We start from the raw sequence: 21,848 nt of genomic DNA, 5'->3' as shown, positions 1-21,848 counted from the left end.
GTTTATCGATACCGCCAATCATCCAGGGGTAGCGGCCGATGATCTTGGTTTCACTCTTGGTAGTTACTTAGGCGACGATGTACAGTTCTCCATGGCTGAATTAGCCTTTAGATTCGAGCATGGGAAGCCTCTCATCAGACCCGAGGAGCTCCCGCATCTACCAACACAAATGTGAAGATTGCATTAGTGCACTAGTAGAAAAAGGGCCTAATGTTCAGCTCATTAGTCCCGGTTTGTAACTGAACCGGCACTAATGTGACCATTAGTGCCGGTTCCAACGGCTAGGCGGGCGGTGCTCATTAGTCCCGGTTCGTGGCGAACCCCTAGTCCCGGTTCGTGCCCTGAACCGGGACTAAAGAGGTGGTGGCAGGCTAGTGTCTGGCTACGGCCCCACCAACACCTTTAGTCCCGGTTCGTGGCACGAACCGAGACTAGAGATGCACCTTTAGTCCCAGTTTGTTTAACCAACCGGGACTAAAGATCATCCTATATAAACCCTTCGTCGAGCTCGAGCTCTCCGTTCTTCCCCTTCCCTCTCCTCTCTGTTTTATTCCTCTCCTCTTGAGCTCATCCTCCATTTTTCACAAAATTTGTCAAGATTTGAAGGCACCCCATCCATCCAAGTGATCACAAAGGTTAGCAACTTTGTCCTTTCATCTCTCATTGCTAGATTAGCTCTTCCAATGCTCTATAAGTATAGTGATTTGTGGATTTTAGTAATTTGGGAGGAATTGTAAGTGGTAGTTTATTTGATTTATATGCAATTTGAGCTCAAAGAACTCTTAGTTTCCATTTGTAGGTGTGGTTTACTGAGTACCTTCCTGTCTCCAACCTAACCACCGTCGATCATCCGCACCGTCCCATCACCGGCACCACCTTGTGATGAGCCTCTTGTTCCTATCCTATTATACAAAAAATCATGTTTGTGTGATTTAGATATATAGTTACTTGTATAATTATCTTAACCGTATGTTGTATGTTATACATAGTGCCATGGTTTTGATATCCGTCCCCGTCGGCCCTCGTCCGGTTTATGATTCGGATGTGGTATATTCTCTTTTATAACTATTTGTTGCATTTCGTGTTTATGAAAAATTATGCCCATCAAGTTCACATAGATATTTTATCTAGGAGGCATGTGAATCGGAAATTCCAATTGACCCTATTGTCGAGAGGTTAAATTTAGTTGAAAATGAAAACGAGTATTTGAAAGAAAAATTGAAAAGAATTGAGGAGGAGAAGATGGAATTGGAGTTGCATGTTGTCGCTGTCGTCGATGATCACAAGATCAAGATGGAGAAAATGCGCTCGAAGATCAGAAAGATTAGAAAATATGCCATTGATAGTGAGGCTTGGTATATTTATGCTGTTGGATCAATTGTTACCTTAGTTGCGATCTTGATCGCATTTGTTGTTGCATTTAAATGCTTTTGCTAGAGAGTTTGTATGTTGTTTTATGAGAATAAGTGTGTATGAACTTTATGTATGAACTTGTATTAATTTGGTCTTTTTGGTGTTGTGTAATGAAGATGAGCCGGCAATGGATGTACGATGATCGATGCTCTCCCCAGTTCGTTAATGGCGTGCGTACTTTTCTGCTTGCGGCTGAGGCAAACAAGCGGACGGATGGGCTTATGTCTTGTCCATGTGCTGGTTGTAAGAATGATCGGAATTACTCTAAGTCAAGAACCATTCACGTCCACATGTTTGAGTCCAGTTTCATGCCCCACTATAATGTTTGGACCAAGCACGGAGAAAAAGGGGTTATGATGGGAGACAATAAAGAAGAAGAGGACGACGACAGCTATCCTGGCCATGGGTCCCCTAAATACGATGGTACAACAATGGGGGGTAAAGCTGAGCCGGTAATGCGGGAAGAAGCCGAAGAACAGGCATCAAATGAGCCTGCTGATGATCTAGGTCGGGCCATTGCCGATGCAAAGAGAAACTGCGCAAGTGAGCAGGAGAGGCTGAAGTTACAGCGCATGTTAGAGGACCACAAGAAATTGTTGTACCCAAATTGTGAAGCTGACACGAAAAAGTTGGGCACCACACTGGAATTGCTGCAATGGAAGGCAGAGAATGGTGTATCTGACAAGGGATTTGGAAAGTTGCTGATAATGTTAAAGAAGATGCTTCCAAAGGACAACGAATTGGCCGAGAGTACGTACGAAGCAAAGAAGGCGGTCTGCCCTCTAGGATTAGAGGTATAGAAGATACATGCATGCCCTAATGACTGCATCCTCTACCGCAATGAGTACGAGGATTTGAACATGTGCCCGGTATGTGGTGCATTGAGCTATAAGATCAGCCGCGATGACCCTGGTGATGTCGAGGGTGAGCGCCCCAGGAAGAAGATTCCTGCCAAGGTGATGCGGTATGCTCCTATAATACCACGGTTGAAATGTTTGTTCCAAAACAAATAGCATGCCAAGTTGATGCGGTGGCACAGAGAAGACCGTAAGAAAGACGGGAAGTTGAGAGTACCCCTGACGGGTCGCAGTGGAGAAAAATCGAGAGAAAGTACTGGGAGGACTTCGCAGGTGACGCAAGGAAAGTATGGTTTGGTCTAAGCATAGATGGAACTAATCCTTTTGGGGAGCAGAGCAGCAATTATAGCACCTGGCCTGTGACTCTATGTATGTATAACCTTCCTCCTTGGTTGTGAAGGAAATATGCCCTAGAGGCAATAATAAAGTTATTATTTATTTCCTTATATCATGATAAATGCTTATTATTCATGCTAGAATTGTATTAACCAGAAACATAATACTTGTGTGAATACATAGACAAACAGAGTGTCACAAGTATGCCTCTACTTGACTAGCTCGTTGATCAAAGATGGTTATGTTTCCTAGCCATAGACATGAGTTGTCATTTGATTAACGGGATCACATCATTAGGAGAATGATGTGATTGACAAGACCCATTCCGTTAGCTTAGCACACGATCGTTTAGTATGTTGTTGTTGCTTTCTTCATGACTTATACATGTTCCTATGACTATGAGATTATGCAACTCCTGTTTACCAGAGGAACACTTTGTGTGCTACCAAACGCCACAACGTAACTGGGTGATTATAAAGGTGCTCTACAGGTGTCTCCGAAAGTACATGTTGGGTTGGCGTATTTCGAGATTAGGATTTGTCACTCCGATTGTTAGAGAGGTATCTCTGGGCCCTCTCGGTAATACACATCACTTAAGCCTTGCAAGCATTGCAACTAATGAGTTAGTTGCGGGATGATGTATTACAGAACGAGTAAAGAGACTTGCCGGTAATGAGATTGAACTAGGTATTGAGATACCGACGATCGAATCTTGGGCAAGTAACATACCGATGACAAAGGGAACAACGTATGTTGTTATGCGGTCTGACCGATAAAGATCTTCGTAGAATATGTGGGAGCCAATATGAGCATCCAGGTTTCGCTATTGGTTATTGATCGGAGACGTGTCTCGGTCATGTCTACATAGTTCTCGAACCCGTAGGGTCCGCACGCTTAACGTTATGATGACAGTTATATTATGAGTTTATATGTTTTGATGTACCGAAGGTTGTTCGGAGTCCCGGATGTGATCACGGACATGACGAGGAGTCTCGAAATGGTCGAGACATGAAGATTGATATATTGGAAGCCTATGTTTGGATATCGAAAGTGTTCCGGGTGAAATCGGGATTTTACCGGAGTACCGGGAGGTTACGGAACCCCCCGGGAGGTTAATGGGCCTTAGTGGGCCTTTACGGAGAAGAGGAGGGGCGGCCAGGGCTGGTCCGCACGCCCCTCCCCCCTAGTCCGAATAGGACAAGTAGAGGGGGGCGGCGCCCCCTTTCTTTCCTCTCACCATCCTCTTTCCCCTCTCCCAAGTCCTAATCCAACTAGGAAATTAAGGGGGGAAGTCCTACTCCTAGTGGGAGTAGGACTCCTCCTGGCGCGCCTCTCCCCTTGGCCGGCCGCACCCCCCATTGCTCCTTTATATACGGGGGCAGGGGGCACCCTAGAGACACAACAATTGATCGTTTGATCTTTTAGCCGTGTGCGGTGCCCCCCTCCACCATGTCAACCTCGATAATACTGTAGCAGTGCTTAGGCGAAGCCCTGCGTTGGTAGAACATCATCATCGTCACCACGCCATCGTGCTGACGAAACTCTCCCTCAACACTCGGCTAGATCGGAGTTCGAGGGACGTCATCAGGCTGAACGTGTGCTGAACTCGAAGGTGCCATACGTTCGGTACTTGATCAGTAGGATCGTGAAGATGCATGACTACATCAACCGCGTTGTGCTAACACTTCCGCCTACGGTCTACAAGGGTATGTAGATAACACTCTCCCCTCTCGTTGCTATGCATCACCATGATCTTGCGTGTGCGTAGGAATTTTTTTTGAAATTACTACGTTCCCCAACAGTGGCATCCGAGCCAGGTTTTATGCGTAGATGTCATATGCACGAGTAGAACACAAGTGAGTTGTGGGTGATATAAGTCATACTGCTTACCATCATGTCATACTTTGGTTCAGCGGTATTGTGAGATGAAGTGGCCCGGACCGACATTACATGTACGCTTACGCGAGACTGGTTTCACCGCCACGAGCACTAGTTGCTTAATGGAGACCGACGGGTGTCTGTCTCTCTCACTTTAGTTGAACCGAGTATGGCTACGCCCGGTCCTTGCGAAGGTTAAAACAGCACCAACTTGACAAACTATCATTGTGGTTTTGATGCGTAGGTAAGAACGGTTCTTGCTCAGCCCGTAGCAGCCACCTGAAATTTGCAACAACAAAGTAGAGGATGTCTAACTTGTTTTTGCAGGGCATGCTGTGATGTGATATGGTCAAAACATGATGCTAAATTTTATTGTATGAGATGATCATGTTTTGTAACCGAGTTATCGGCAACTGGCAGGAGCCATATGGTTGTCGCTTTATTGTATGCAATGCAATTGCCCTGTAATGCTTTACTTTATCACTAAGCGATAGCGATAGTCGTAGAAGCATAAGATTGGCGAGACAACAACGATACTACGATGGAGATCAAGGTGTCGCGCCGGTGACGATGGTGATCATGACGGTGCTTCGAAGATGGAGATCACAAGCACACGTTGATGATGGCCATATCATATCACTTATATTGATTGCATGTGATGTTTATCTTTTATGCATCTTATCTTGCTTTGATTGACGATAGCATTATAAGATGATCCCTCACTAAATTATCAAAGTATAAGTGTTCTCCCTGAGTATGCACCGTTGTGAAAGTTCTTCGTGCTGAGACACCACGTGATGATCGGGTGTGATAGGCTCTACGTTCAAATACAACGGGTCCAAAACAGTCGCACACGCAGAATACTCAGGTTAAACTTGACGAGCCTAGCATATAACAGATATGGCCTCGGAACACGGAGACTGAAAGGTCGAGCGTGAATCATATAGTAGATATGATCAACATAGTGATGTTCACCATTGAAACTACTCCATCTCACGTGATGATCGGACATGGTTTAGTTGATTTGGATCACGTTATCACTTAGATGACTAGAGGGATGTCTATCTAAGTGGGAGTTCTTAAGTAATATGATTAATTGAACTTAAATTTATCATGAACTTAGTCCTGGTAGTATTTTGCAAATTATGTTGTAGATCAATATCTCGCGTTGTTGCTTTCATATGTTTATTTTGATATGTTCCTAGAGAAAACTGTGTTGAAAGATGTTAGTAGAAATGATGCGGATTGGATCCATGATCTGAGGATTCTCCTCATTGCTGCACAGAAGAATTATGTCCTTGATGCACCGCTAGGTGATGGACCTATTGTAGGAGCAGATGCAGACGTTATGAACGTTTGGCTAGCTCAATATGATGACTACTTGATAGTTTTGTGCACCATGCTTTATGGCTTAGAACCGGGACTACAAAAACGTTTTTGAAACGTCACGGAACATATGAGATGTTCCATGAGATGAAATTGGTATTTCAGATTCATGCCCGTGTCAAGAGGTATGAGACCTCTGACAAATACTTTGCCTAAAAGATGGAGGAGAATTGCTCAACTAGTGAGCAAGTGCTTAGATTGTCTGAGTACTACAATCGCTTGAATCGAGTGGGAGTTAATCTTCCAGATAAGATAGTGATTGGCAGAGTTCTCTAGTCACCATCACCAAGTTAGTGGAACTTCGTGATGAAATATAATGCAAGGGATGATGAAAACGATTCCCAAGCTCTTTGTGATGCTGAAATCGACAAAGGTAGAAATCAAGAAAGATCATCAAGTGTTGATGATTGATAAGACCACTAGTTTCAAGAAAAGGGCAAAGGAAAAGAAAGGGAACTTCAAGTAGAATGGCAAGCAAGTTGTCACTCCCGTGAAGAAGCCCAAAGCTGGACCAAAGCTTGAAACTAAGTGCTTCTACTGCAAAGGAAATAGTCACTAGAAGAGGAAATGTCCTGAATATTTGGTGGATAAGAAGGATGGCAAAGTAAACAAGGGTATATTTGATATACAGGTTATTGATGTGTACCTTACTAGTGTTTATAGTAGCCCCTGAGTATTTGATACTTGTTCGGTTGCTAAGATTAATAACTCAAAACAGGAGTTACAGAATAAACAGAGACTAGTTGAGGGTGAAGTGACGATGTGTGTTATAAGTGGTTCCAAGATTGATATGATCATCATCGCACACTCCCTATACTTTCAGGATTAGTGTTAAACCTAAATAAATGTTATTTGCCTTTGTGTTGAGCATGAATATGATTCAATCATGTTTATTGCAATATGGTTATTCATTTAAAGTTAGAGAATAATTGTTGTTCTGTTTACATGAATAAAACCTTCGATGGTCATACACCCAATGAAAATAGTTTGTTGGATCTCGATTGTAGTGACACACATATTCATAATATTGATGCCAACAGATGCAAAGTTGATAATGATAGTGCAACATATTTGTGGCATTGCAATTTGGGTCATGTCGGTGTAAAGCGCATGAAGAAACTCCATAAAAGATGGTTTTTTGGAATCACTTGATTATGAATCCTTTGATGCTTGCGAATCGTGCCTTATGGGCAAGATGACTAAAACTCCATTCTTCGGAACAATGGAACGAGCTAGTGACTTATTGGAAATAATACATACTGATGTATGCGGTCCAATGAGTGTTGATGCTCGTGGCGAGTATCATTATTTTCTGACCTTCACAGATGATTTGAGCAGATTAGTATATCTACTTAATGAAGCACAGGTCTGAAATATTTGAAAATTTCAAAGAATTTCAGAGTGAAGTGGAGAATCATCGTAACAAGAAAATAAAGTTTCTACACAATCTGATTGTACAGGAGAATATTTGAGTTACGAGTTTGGCCTTCATTTAAAAACAATGTGGAATAGTTTCACAGCTCACGCCACATGGAACACCACAGTATAATGGTGTGTCCGAACGTCATAACCGCACTTTATTGGATATGGTGCGATTTATGATGTATCTTACCGATTTACCACTACCGTTTTGGGGTTATGCATTAGAGACAGCTGCATTCACTTTAAATAGGGCACCATCAACATTCATTGAGACAACGCCTTATTAACTGTGGTTTAGCAAGAAACCAAAGTTGTCGTTTCTTAAAGTTTGGGGCTGCGATGCTTATGTGAAAAAGTTTCAACCTGATAAGCTCGAACCCAAATCGGAGAAGTGCGTCTTCATAGAATACCCAAAGGAGACTGTTGGGTACACCTTGTATCACAGATCCGAAGGCAAGACATTTGTTGCTAAGAATGGATCCTTTCTAGAGAAGGAGTTTCTCTCGAAAGAAGTGAGTGGGAGAAAATTAGAACTTGGTAAGGTAATAGTACCTTCTCCTGATTTGGAAAATAGTTTATCACTGAAATCAGCTCGAGTGATTCCTACACCAATTAGTGAGGAAGCTAATGATGATGATCATGAAACTTCAGATCAAGTTACTACAGAACCTCGTAGGTCTTCTAGAGTACGGTCCGCACCAGAGTGCTACGGTAATCCTGTTCTGGAAGTCATGTTACTAGACCATGATAAACCTATGAACTATGAGGAACCAATGATGAGCCCAGATTCCGCAAAATGGTTTGAGGCCATGAAATCTGAGATGGGATCCATGCATGAGAACAAAGTGTGGACTTTGGTGGACTTGCCCGATGATCGGCAAGCCATAGAAAATAAATGGATCTTCAAGAGGAAGATGGACGTTGATAGTAGTGTTACTATCTACAAAGCTCGACTTGTCGCAAAAAGGTTTTCGACAAGTTCAAGGTGTTGACTAAAATGAGATTTTCTCAACTATAGCGATGCTTAAAGTCTGTCCGAATCATGTTAGCAATTGTCACATTTTATGAAATCTGGCAAATGGATGTAAAAATTGCATTCCTTAACGTTTTTCTTAAAGAAGAGTTGTATATGATGCAACCACAAGGTTTTGTCAATCCTAAAGATGCTAACAAAATGTGCAAGCTCCAGCGATCCATCTATGGACTGGTGCAAGCATCTCCGAGTTGGAATATACGCTTTGATGAGTTGATCAAAGCATATGGTTTTATATAGAATTTTGGAGAAGCCTGTATTTACAAGAAAGTGAGTGGGATCTCTACAATATTTCTGATAAGTATATGTGAATGACATATTGTTGATCGGAAATAATAGAATTATTCTGCAAAGCATAAATGAGTGTTTGAAAGGAGTTTTTCAAAGAAAGACCTCAGTGAAGCTACTTACATATTGAGAATCAAGATCTATAGAGATAGTCAAGACGCTTGATAAGTTTTTTCAATGAGTACATACCTTGACAAGATTTTGAAGTAGTTCAAAATGGAACAGTCAAAGAAAGAGTTCTTGCTTGTGTTGCAAAGGTATGAAATTGAGTAAGACTCAAATCCAGACCACGGCAGAAAATAGAAAGAGAATGAAGTCATTCCCTATGCATCAGTCATAGGTTCTATAAAAGTATGCCATGCTATGGACCAGACCTATTGTATACTCTGCCCTGGTTTGGCAAGGGAGTACAATAGTGATCTAGGAGTACATCACTGGACATTGGTCAAAATTATCCTTAGTGGAATAAGGATATGTTTCTCGATTATGGAGGTGACAAAAGGTTCATCGTAAAGGGTTACGTCGATACAAGTTTTGGCATTGATCCAGATGACTCTAAGTCTTAATCTGGATACATATTGAAAGTGGGAGCAATTAGCTAGAGTAGCTCCATGCAGAGCATTGTAGACATAGAATAATTGCAAAATACATACAACTCTGAATGTGACAGACCCGTTGACTAAACTTCTCTCACAAGCAAAACATGATCATACCTTAGTACTCTTTGGGTGTTAATCACATAGTGATGTGAACTAGATTATTGACACTAGTAAACCCTCGGATGTTGGTCACATGACGATGTGGACTATGGGTGTTGATCACATACAGATGTGAATATTAGTGTTAAATCACATGGTGATGTGAACTAGATTATTGACTCTAGTGCAAGTGGGAGACCGAAGGAAATATGCCCTAGAGGCAATAATAAAGTTATTATTTATTTCCTATATCATGATAAATGTTTATTATTCAAACTAGAATTGTATTAACCGGAAACATAATACTTGTGTGAATACATAGACAAACAAAGTGTCACAAGTATGCCTCTACTTGACTAGCTCGTTGATCAAAGATGGTTATGTTTCCTAGCCATAGACATGAGTTGTCATTTGAATAACCGGATCACATCATTAGGAGAATGATGTGATTGACAAGACCCATTCTGTTAGCTTAGCACACGATCGTTTAGTATGTTGATGTTGCTTTCTTCATGACTTATACATGTTCCTATGACTATGAGATTATGCAACTCCTGTTTACCAGAGGAACACTTTGTGTGCTACCGAACGTCACAACGTAACTGGGTGATTATAAAGGTGCTCTACAGGTGTCTCCGAAAGTACATGTTGGGTTGGCGTATTTCGAGATTAGGATTTGTCACTCCGATTGTTAGAGAGGTATCTCTGGGCCCTGTCGGTAATACACATCACTTAAGCCTTGCAAGCATTGCAACTAATGAGTTAGTTGCGGGATGATGTATTACGGAACGAGTAAAGAGACTTGCCGGTAATGAGATTGAACTAGGTATTGAGATACCGACGATCGAATCTTGGGCAAGTAACATACCGATGACAAAGGGAACAACGTATGTTGTTATGCGGTCTGACCGATAAAGATCTTCGTAGAATATGTGGGAGCCAATATGAGCATCCAGGTTTCGCTATTGGTTATTGACCGGAGACGTGTCTCGGTCATGTCTACATAGTTCTCGAACCCGTAGGGTCCGCACGCTTAACATTATGATGACCGTTATATTATGAGTTTATATGTTTTGATGTACCGAAGGTTTTTCGGAGTCCCGGATGTGATAACGGACATGACGAGGAGTCTCGAAATGGTCGAGACATGAAGATTGATATATTGGAAGCCTATGTTTGGATATCAGAAGGGTTCCGGGTGAAATCGGGATTTTATCGGAGTACCGGGAGGTTACCGGAACCCCCCGGGAGGTTAATGGGCTTTAGTGGGCCTTTACGGAGAAGAGGAGGGGCGGCCAGGGCTAGGCCGCGCGCCCCTCCCCCTAGTCCGAATAGGACAAGTAGAGGGGGGCGGCGCCCCCCTTCCTTCCTCTTTCCCTCCTCTTTCCCCTCTCCCAAGTCCTAATCCAACTAGGAAAGGGGGAAGTCCTACTCCCGGTGGGAGTAGGACTCCTCCCGGCACGCCTCTCCCCTTGGTCGGCCACACCCCCCCTTGCTCCTTTATATACGGGGGCAGGGGGCACCCTAGAGACACAACAATTGATCATTTGATCTTTTAGCCGTGTGCGGTACGCCCCTCCACCATAGTCCACCTCGATAATACTGTAGCGGTGCTTAGGCAAAGCCCTACGTCGGTAGAACATCATCATCGTCACCACGCCGTCGTGCTGACGAAACTCTCCCTCAACACTCGGCTGGATCGGAGTTCGAGGGACGTCATCGGGTTGAACGTGTGCTGAACTCGGAGGTGTTGTACGTTCGGTACTTGATCGGTCGGATCGTGAAGACGTACGACTACATCAATTGCGTTGTGCTAACGCTTCCGCTTACGGTCTACAAGGGTATGTAGACAGCACTCTCCCCTCTCGTTGCTATGCATCACCATGATCTTGAGTGTGCGTAGGAATTTTTTTAAATTACTACGTTCCCCAACTGGTTGTGCATGAAGCGGAAGTTCATTATGATGCCAGTGCTCATCCAAGGCCCTAAGCAACTCGACAATGACATTGATGTGTACCTAAGGCCATTTGTTGAAGAACTCTTACAACTGTGGAATAGAAAAGGTGTACGTGTGTGGGATGAGCTCGATCAGAAAGAATTTGAACTACATGCGTTGCTGTTTGTGACCATCAATGATTGGCCTGCTCTCAGTAACCTTTCAGGACAGAAAAATAAGGGATACCACGCATGCACGCACTGTTTGGACGATACCGACAATATATATTTGGATAATTGTAAGAAGAATGTGTACCTGGGACATCGTCAATTTCTTTCGAGAAGGCATTCCGTAAGAAAGAAAGGCAAGCATTTCAAAGGTGAGGTTGATCACCAGATGAAGCCTCGCCACCTTACTGGTGATGATGTACATGATATGGTCAAGGATTTGAAGGTAATCTTTGGAAAGGGTCCTGGCGTACAATCTGTTCTGAATAACGCTGACGGACGCGCACCCATGTGGAAGAAGAAATCTACTCCCTCCGTCCCATAATATAAGAATGTTTTTGACACTAGTGTAGTGTCAAAAACGTTCTTATATTATGGGACGGATGGAGTATATTTTGGGACCTACCCTATTGGAAAGACCTAGAGGTCCGCTCTGCAATCGATGTGATGCACGTGATGAAGAATCTTTGCATGAGCCTGCTTGGCTTCTTGGGCGTGTATGGGAAGACAAAAGATACACCGGAGGCAAGGGAGGACCAGCAACGTATACACGGAAAAGATGGCATACATCAGGGTCATGCCAGCTACGCTCTTACCAAAGAAGAGAAGGAAATCTTCTTTGAATGCCTACTTAGTATGAAGGTCTTGTTTGGCTTCTCGTCGAATATAAAGGGAATAATAAATATTGCAGAGAAAAAGTTTCAGAACCTAAAGTCTCATGACTGCCACGTGATTATGATGTAGTTGTTTTCGGTTGCATTGAGGGGGCTCCTACCGAAAAATGCTCAATTAGCCATTGTGAAGCTATGTGCATTCCTCAATGCAATCTCTCAGAAGGTAATCAATCCAGAAATCGTACCAATGTTAGAGAATGATTTGGTGCAATGTCTTGACAGTTTCGAGTTGGTGTTCCCACCATCCTTCTTCAATATCATGATGCACGACCTGGTTCACCTATGCGAAGAGATTGCCGTTCTAGGTCCTGTATTTCTACACAATATGTTCCTCTTTGAGAGGTTCATGGGAGTCTTAAAGAAATATGTTCATAACCGTGCTAGGCCAGAAGGAAGCATCTCCAAGGGCCATGAAAATGAGGAGGTCATTGAGTTTTGTGCTGACTTTATTCCTGACCTTAAGCCGATTGGTGTTCCTAAATCACGGCATAAGGGCAGACTGGGTGGAAATGACACGGTAGGACCGAATCAAATAATATGTATGGACGGGCATTCTCTCACTCAAGCACACTACACAGTTCTACAAAATTCCGCCTTGGTGGCTCCGTATATGGAGGAACACAAGAATATTATATGCTCTAAATACCTGGAGCAGACCAACGACTAGATTACACATGAACAAACGAGGAATTTCACCGGTTGGTTGCAGACATGTGCCATGCATGACGACGGTGTTAAAGATGGCCTGTACTTGTTGTCCCAAATACCATCTTCGAATATAATGACTTTCAATGGGTACGAGATAAATGGGAATACATTTTACACGATCGCCCAAGATAAAAAGAGCACCAACCAAAACAGTGATGTCCACTTTGATGCAGCAACCAATAGGGGAAAGGACACATACTATGGTTACATAGAGGAGATATGGGAACTTGACTATGGAAGTGATTTGAAGTTCCCTTTGTTTCAGTGCAAATGGGTCAATCTGACAAGAGGCGGCGTAAAGGAAGACCTGCAGTACGAAATGACAACAGTGGATCTCAACAATCTTGCGTACGCAGATGAACCATTTGTCCTAGCCAATGATGTGGCATGGGTTTTCTATGTGAAGGACATGTCTACCAAGCCGAGAAAAAGAAAAGATAAGGAAGCGACTACATCATACGATGAGCCAAAGCGCCACATAGTTCTTTCAGGGAAAAGAAACATCGTGGGAGTGGATGGCAAGACAGACATGTCAGAAGATTATAAAAAGTTTCATGAAATTGCTCCCTTCATAGTGAATGTTGACCCGAGCATCCAGTTAAACGATGAAGATTGTCCATTGTTATGGCGCAAAGGGACACACGCGAAAAAAAAAGTTTCACACCCAAAGATCCTACTCTGTGATGTGACCGACTTTACTGTCATCACTTTCTTCTCTACTGAGTTTCTGGACTTATATATCTGGAAAGTCCCACTTTAGACAAACTATAGGGAATCTTTCTAATAGTTAGGGTCCTTATGTGTTTTGGCATTTGAAACGTATACTTGTGTGCTTCGGACAAACGTCATCAATTTTCAACCCTTCCTGAAATTGAAAAGCACTACAAATGAACTCTAAAAAGATTTAAAGTTGGCATGGTATCATCATTTCACCCACATACACTACAAAAAAAAGACACATCCGTGACATTTTGGGCCGAACGAAATTTTTTCTGTCATACATATGACACTTCTATGATGATAATTGTGACAAAACCCAGTATCATCATAGATGTGGTGGGATCCTACATCTATGACAAAAAATCATGACAGAAAATGGGTTTTTCGTCCTGGGTGGGCCGGAGACGCGGCTGCATGACATTCTTTGGGCCGTCCATGATGGAAAAAACCGTGGTAGAAGCGAGGGCGAGGAAAATTTCGGGGAGTTCCCGGTTATGGTGGGAGGTCAGGGGCCGAGCGATGCGCGTTTCTCTCATACACGAACGCGCATGTGTGCGAGGTGTTGGCTCTAACTGAACCCGAGCGAGGCGTTGGGCTCTAACTGAACCAGAGCGATTGCACTGCAAGCTACGCGTTACTGAACCCGAGCGATCGATCGATGGCTGTTAACTGAACCCGATCGAGCGATTCCTTCGCTACTGCTGCTAACTGAAGCCGATCGATTGGATGAACAGTGAGCGTTGCGGGGGGGTTTGGATGAACAGTGAGCGGTGGCATTGCCTTTGGATGAACATGACCCCGTGGTGTGGAGGGCTGGATGAACAGTAGATGGTGGAGGGGTGCCCCGTGGAGGGGTGGTTGAACAGGACCCCATGGTGTGGAGAGCTGGATGAACAGTAGACGGTGGAGGGGTGGTTGAACAGTAGCCGGTGGAGTAGCGTGTGGTGGAGGTTGGATGAACAAGAGCCCGTGGAGGCTGGAGGAGAGGTCGACGGTAGCCCGTGGAGGCTGGAGGAGGTCGACGGTGGAGATGAACATTATCCCGTGGAGTCCCGCTTTGCGGTACACCAGACCCCTCCCGGTCAATAGGACCCCGTTCCGAACATAGGAGGTCCATTTCCAACGTCCTGCAGTATGCCAGGCCTCGTTTCCATCGCCTGTTCCGTCCAAGCCCTCCCGATGAACACGACCACACATTCCGTTCTGACCCAGTTGGTTGGCTCCCATGCGTTCCGTTGCCTCCCGATGAACACGACGCATTCCATTGCCTCCCGATGAACACGATGCATTCCGTTGCCTCCCCATGAACACGACGCATTCCGTTGCCTCCCCATGAACACGACGACGACGTTGTTTCTCCGTTCCGACCCAGCCATGTACACGAGCCCTGGCCGTACGTATGCGCGAGTAGGCGTTCGAGACCCCGCCCATATGTACACATACATGGCCGTATTTTCTTTCTTGCGCACTGGCCGCTGTACGTACGTGTACGTGCTACGTGCGCGCCTCTACTACGACATGTACGCGCCTCTACTACGACACGTACGCGCCTCTACTACGACACGTGCGCGCCTCTACATCCACCAGTATATATGTACGTACACGTTTGCGACCAGAATGACAACGCTACGTACACTTAGACTAGGTGGGTCCCGACTGTCAGGCACTTCATTGCGTGCTAAGATGTAGCTGGTGGGTCCCAGCAGTCAGGGGGACGAATCGTTTTTTGTTCGGACGCACTTCCTTGCGTGCGAAGATGTAGCTGGTGGGTCCCAGCAGTCAGATGGAAACGTTTTTTTTTTCATGAAATACGGTGGCCCGTCCGGTGGGTCCCCGCTATTAGGTGGAGGAATAATTATTTTGCGCGTAATAAGGAGGCACTTCCTTGCTGCGGCCGTCGACCCAGCTGTCAGCCTCTCCACATACAGTCCACGTCCGATGGAAGTCGTTCCTTGACCACGTTGACCACGCCGCGCCGAGAGCACCAGGGCGGTGGACGATGGCGAGGCCTAGGAAGGGGACGACGCGGAGCTGGGGAAGACGCGGCAGTGGATGCCCACGCATAGAGGAGTACGAGGGTTCACTGGTTCGCTGCGGTGTGAGGCTGCCATCGCCGCAGAATAACAGGGGTTGTGGGTGAGTAGAGGGATGGCCTGGCCAACGGTGGGCATAGTAGGCGGCGCTGAGGCCTCCGCTGCATCGCAGCCGGCCACGGGAGGCAGGAGCACGAGGCACGACCGGCGCTGGTTTGGGCTGCTGGAGCAAGAAGACTAGAGGTTGAAGAAGCACTACGGCCGTTGGATGGATGTCGTACGGTCACTGGAGCTAGAATCGTGCATATTGACTAAGTTGACAAAGCCCTCCGTCCCCGTCAACTTAGTAGGCCCACAAGTCAGCCTGCCACTATACTGGGTCCCATCTAACACGGGGAGTATTCATTTTTTTGTGCGTAATAAGGAGGCACTTCCTTGCGTGCGAAGGTATAGCTGGTGGGTCCAAGTTGTCAGCGGTAATGTTTTTTCGCGAAATACAGAGGCCCTTTCGGTGGGTCCCTGATGTCAGGTGGAGGAATCATTATTTTGTGCGTAATAAGGAGGCATTTCCTTGCGTGTGGCCGTGGACCCAGTTGCCGACCTCTCCACGTACAGTCCACTTCAGATGCATGTCGGTCGTTGACCACGTTGACCAGGCCGCGCCGAGAGCACCAGGGCGGTGGATGACAACGAGGCCTAGGAAGGGAATGACACGGGGGCAGGGAAGACTCGGCATTTGTTTCCCACGCAGAGGGGAGTGCGACTGTGCGAGGGTTTACTGGTTCATCCGCCGTCGCCGGAGAATAATAGTAGGTGTGGGTAAGTAGAGGGATGGCTAGGCCAGCGATGGGAGTATGGTGGGGCGGTGAGGCCTGCGCGGCAGCAGAGCCGGCCGCGGGGAGGAGGGAGCAGGCAGTCCCGCCGGCGCTTGTTTGAGCGGGTGGAGCAGGAAGAGCAGAGATTGAAGAAGCACGACGGCCGTTGGATGGCTATCCAACAGTCACTGCTTGTGCGTCAACCTCTTCTTTAGGAAAGCCTCAAATCTATGGAAAACATCATACAGCCCATCTGCCATTATTTCTAATAATTTACAGCCCATTTGCTAATTCTTAAGTTTTTTTTGGAGCCCATATTTTTTTGTTAGCATTACAGCCCATATTGTGGCCACGGTTAAAAAAATTATACAAAATTTTGCATATTTCGGTGCGGTCCGAACTGTTTTTAATCCCGAAATTTTGAATCACATTCAAACTGATTTTAAAAATAAATGTGTATCAATATAAAATCCAACAAATTCTCCATGCATAAAAATTAATGTAATTTAAAATCTTGAAATGAAAAAAAGATATTTGAAACTAATTGCCGGTTTGATGTGTTTTAAAAATTTACATCCCATTTCTCATTACTGATGGGCCATTTTCTCGACCAGCCGAATGAAAGCTCTCTTCGCCTTGAAAGATTTGCAGCCCAACAGGCCTGACAAAGCGACTTACTTGGCAAATCACAAAAAAACTGGGTTTTGGCCGTGGACCCAGCTGTCAGCCTCTCCACGTACAGTACTCTTCCGATGGAATGCTGTTGACCACATTGACCATGCCACACCGAGAGCACCAAGGCGGTGAACGACGGCGAGGCCTAGGAAGGGGACGATGCGGAGCCGGGGAAGACGCGGCAGTGGATGCCCATGTGGAGAGGAGTACGAGGGTTCACTGGTTCGGCTGCGGTGTGAGGCTGCCATCACCGCAGGGCCTGGCTAGCGGTGGGAGTAGTAGGGGGCGATGAGGCCTCAACGGCAGCACAGCCGGCCACTGGAGGCAGGAGCAGGCGGTCTCCCCGGCGCTGGTTTGGGTGGCTGGTGCAAGAAGAGCAGCGATTGAAGAAGCAGCAGGACCAGTCGATTCAAATCCAATGGTTACTGCTGCTAGAATCGTTTGTTGACTAAGTTGACAAGCCCTGCGTACGCGTCGACTTAGTAGGCCCACAGGTCAGCCTCCCAACCGGTGCGCCCCAGATGTCAGTGGGAGGAATCATTTTTTTCGCGTAATAAGGAGGCAGTTGATTGCGTGCGGCCAGGCCAGCAGAGGGAGTAGGGTGGGCCGGGGAAGCCCATGCGGCATCACAGCGGGCTACAAGAGGTGGGAGCAGGCAGTCTCGCCGGCGCTAGTTTAGGCGGCTGGAGCAGGAAGATCAGAGATTGAAGAAGCACGTCGGCCGTTGGATGGACATCCAACAGTCACTGCTGCTAGAATCGTCTGTTCACTGACAAAGCCTTGCTTAAACAAGTCAGCCTCAAAATTTGTGGCGTGTACAGCCCATTTGCTATTATTTTTATAATTTTTACTCATTTTCTAATTCATATGGAATTTATTGCAGCCCGTTTTCCATTTTTAGAATTGCTGGCCATTTTCTGGTCAGTACCAGGGTCAAAAAATTAACTAAATATGTGGGAAATTTTGAGAATTCGTAAATTTTTACTGGGGAATGAAATATTCTTAATCCAAAAATTAATAGCCATACTAAAACAAATTTCAAAATAAATTAGTACTATGTCATGTTAAAACCAATGAAATACGTATAACATATGAGTGAAGAACAAAAACAAAAAAAGAAACTAATATCCCATTTGCTATAATTTTTTTGGAATTTTCAACCCCTTTTGATATTACTTTTAACAGACATTGACCATACTCTTTGGCTAGGATGGAATGCATCCCTCCTCGTCTTGAAAGATTTGCAGCCCAGTAATTCGGAGAAAACAAATAGGCCTAGCTTGGGTATTCTTCAAAAAGAAATACTGGGCTACCTATTTTCCCAAAGAACTGGTGCATGAGCATTTAGCTTTATTTATTTATTTACTTATTTATGTTTAGGGGACCATGAGCATGTACCTGGGCCGGATTCATGTGAGGGCCTCCCTTCCAGTTAATTATGGGCTTCTCTATTGGGCCTTCATCAGTGGGCTTCATGTTATCAACAAGTGGAAAATGTGTTCCATACGAAAAATAGTATGAGCTACGTACGGTACAGGGCACTAAACGATCGAACCGTGCAACGACTTCCAAAACATTGTGTTTGTCTTTCTAACAACACATTTATTCAACCAACAGACGAAATATACTACTGATTGTACATTGAAAACAGCAGCAACAGCAACCAGGGCTGGGGGTGCAACAAAAGCAGTAAGCAGGAGAAGAGTGAAGACGCAACTCTCTCTTCCAAACCAAACATCAACCATCATTACAAAAGGGCTACCAAAAAAGAACAAGTGTATGCATCAAACTAAATAAAGATCCTACTAGACAAGTGTACGCATCTAACTAACTGGCTCAGTTAGACGTTACTATTTATTAAGCTGTGGAGATTGGCTGACAGCTTGAACTAGATGGGTGCCTGACGGGGGAAACTCCAGCCAGCAGGTCGAAGTCTGATACTTGCGACCCTCTCTCCTACTTTGGGCTGCAGAGCGTGGCGGCACATATCAGGGTATGGTGCATGCAGAGACGCATGGTACGTTGTGTACACACAGTTTTGCCTGATGAATGAAACCGCGCTGCCATCATGATCCTTGCCATCGGTTATCTCCTAGTTAATCGGATAATTCAGTCCGACAAACAGAGAGCGTGTACCAAGGCTACTTACCAGCCTCTAGTCAAAAATTCCTGAAGGCCTAGAGAAGCTGGGATCCTGCTCAAAGACCTTGCAGTGACTGTGATTGTATTCCGCGAAACAACACGTCCGGTACGTGTGAACGATCATCAATCTATCTCCATCATCTGATCGAGCCAGGAACCACCTGCAACTGCCATGTCGCTTTTCTTTGAAAGGTTCTGGGATTAGGAAGGGTAGGGACACCAGGCGGCCTACAACATCATATCAAGTTGGAGTCAAATAAAAAAGGGCTCTTGATTTAGTGAATCTTAAGAACAACATGTTATTAGCATGAATATTTTTTCAGTAAATGTTGATAGTAATATAAGCAAGCCATCATGATATCATAGGAAAGTAACATACTGCTGTAACAGCCGTTTGTAGTGATAACTGGAGTAGGCCAGCAATACGTCCAGCCATAGAAGGAGTCGACAGCGTAAATGAAGTTGTTGTGTTCAATGGCATCAGAGAACCATGGAGGATGTATGATCCTGCGATGGGCGTGCAGATTTATCCACTTACCGCAGTGACCTGTCACATAGGTGAGACCGTGGTTGAAGAACGCAATTAGCCTGAAGTCTTTATAATTCGCAGATCTTGTGGGCACTTGGCAGATTACAACCTTGAGCAAATCAAACTTAGTATCATGTTGGCTACTGTAAGATTCCGAGTATTCTGGGCCGCGGTGCCAAAGCAGTGCAGTGTTAATCGAAGGAAGGGGGATCAATCGCCGGGTGTAGACCTCCACGAGCATCCAGCTGCCACGACCGTCGATGAGCACCATCCAAGACGTGTTCATGCCGACCCAGTACATACCGTTAATGTAGTTGAGGCTGACGGGGACCGGATCGCGGTCAAGGGGGTTGATGCTCGCCACCCTACGATCGTTATGCTGCATGACATGCTGTTTCTAAAGATCAGGCGGCATCAGCAAGCAAGGAGCTGGCTTAAAAAGCTCCGGCCTGAGGGCTTTGAGTAAATGGTACAGCCCCGACGAGCACGCGGCGAGCGGCATGGTACTAAGATTGTCCACACGCGAAACAATGAGCTTGATTACCTCTGTGGGGAGCGAATTCCAGCCACTCTTTCGGCGGACGCTTCTCGGTTCTGCCATTGTTAGTGATTGGATTTCGGACGAGGGGGGGAGGCGCCTTAGTGGGGATGGAAGATTGTATGAGATTATGTGCGGACAAAGATGGAGAAGCGAATATGTGCTATGGGAAGTGGACAAGTGATGATGACTACAGCACGCCGCTTGACTTACGAGACACATACCAGCAGCTTAGGGTCATGTCGATGCCAGACAACTTGCATGAGTGATCACAGTACTGGTACTCCCTACAGTATTATGCCCTAACTTGCTTGAGTAGAGTAGTAGAGTAGGACTCTGCTCTACTACTAGCACCGGAGGAGTAGTATATTCTAATCTAAAATAGTTACAAACTTCAATGCCCGAGCATGGAACGACTAGGAACCGTGCTCAGAGACCATGTCTATGTGGTGTTTGGACTTATATGCAAAAAAAAGCAAGATGCCCGTGGATTGCACGGCACACCATCATCACCAACTCGGTTTTTCTCTACTCCTACTCCTATAAAAGAATCAGTTGGTGATGATGGAGGCAAGGAGGTGTGTTCAACCGGGCGTGCAGCGGACGGCACATCACTATTCGATTTGTTATAAAAAACAAAGAAGGGTAGTAGAGATAGAGACATAGGGAGGAGCACGAGGTTCTGGGAGATAAGGATGAATGAGGCAAGGCCTTATCTGTAAATGTGGAGAGAGGTGCGGGTATCTTTTGTAAAATTGTCATAGTTGGCTTTTTATCCGTCAGATATAGATCGGGTGGTCTATATTACAAGATGGCAGGCATACCATCATCACCAACTCGGTTTGATATAAGAGTATAGATATAGATATAGATATAGATAGATAGAGACTAGGGAGTACTAGTAAGGACACCATCTACTGCTTCGTGTACTACTCCTGCGCTCCATTCGGCGGCCGCAACGTCCCCTACAGTCACTCCCTCCTGCGCTACATTCGGCGGGCGTTGTTGAAATTTGGGGAGCGCACTCTCGCGACTGCTGGCAGCCATGACTTCACCGATGACGACTTATTCCCCGACCTCGGCAACCTCTTCCTCAACGACATGGGCGACAACCTCAATGCCAACGGTGCTGCTCCCGTTGCATCGTATGTGTTTCTGTCCTTCCTGTTTGAAATCGTGGTAGAATTCATGTTTCTACTCTGTATCCTACTACTATGCTAGTCCACATGATTAGTTTCATCTCTGTTATAGCCGTCATGATTTATTTTGTGCTTATTCGGATTAAATCTCGTAGTAACTTGCTCATGTATTCAACTGGCACAACGTCCCCTATAGCCACTCCCGTTTCATGGATGGCCTGGTCGATGCCTCCAAGGAGCCCTTCGTCCACTGCTATGTGTGCCCGATGCCGTTTTGTGGCTCGCCAGTGGACATGGTGCATCACCTCATGGATGCGTGCAGCGGTCACTGCTGGTCCTTGGCGAAGAACATGAAGTACGAGACGTGCTACCCGTTCACCATGCCAGAGTCGCTGGAGGAT

General features: G+C 45.4%; 1 protein-coding gene across 1 annotated transcript in view; it reads right to left on the bottom strand.

The window, feature by feature from the left end:
- The window catches only part of LOC119292866 (carotenoid 9,10(9',10')-cleavage dioxygenase 1-like), a 68,944-nt gene that overhangs the window by 22,763 nt on the left and 24,333 nt on the right, over positions 1-21,848 (bottom strand). The window lies entirely within an intron of this gene.

The sequence above is a fragment of the Triticum dicoccoides genome, chromosome 4B (assembly GCF_002162155.2).
Source record: "Triticum dicoccoides isolate Atlit2015 ecotype Zavitan chromosome 4B, WEW_v2.0, whole genome shotgun sequence".
In the NCBI taxonomy this organism is placed as follows: Eukaryota; Viridiplantae; Streptophyta; class Magnoliopsida; order Poales; family Poaceae; genus Triticum; species Triticum dicoccoides.
Note: the sequence above shows the minus strand (reverse complement) of the source record. Positions and strands in the feature narration are given on the sequence as shown.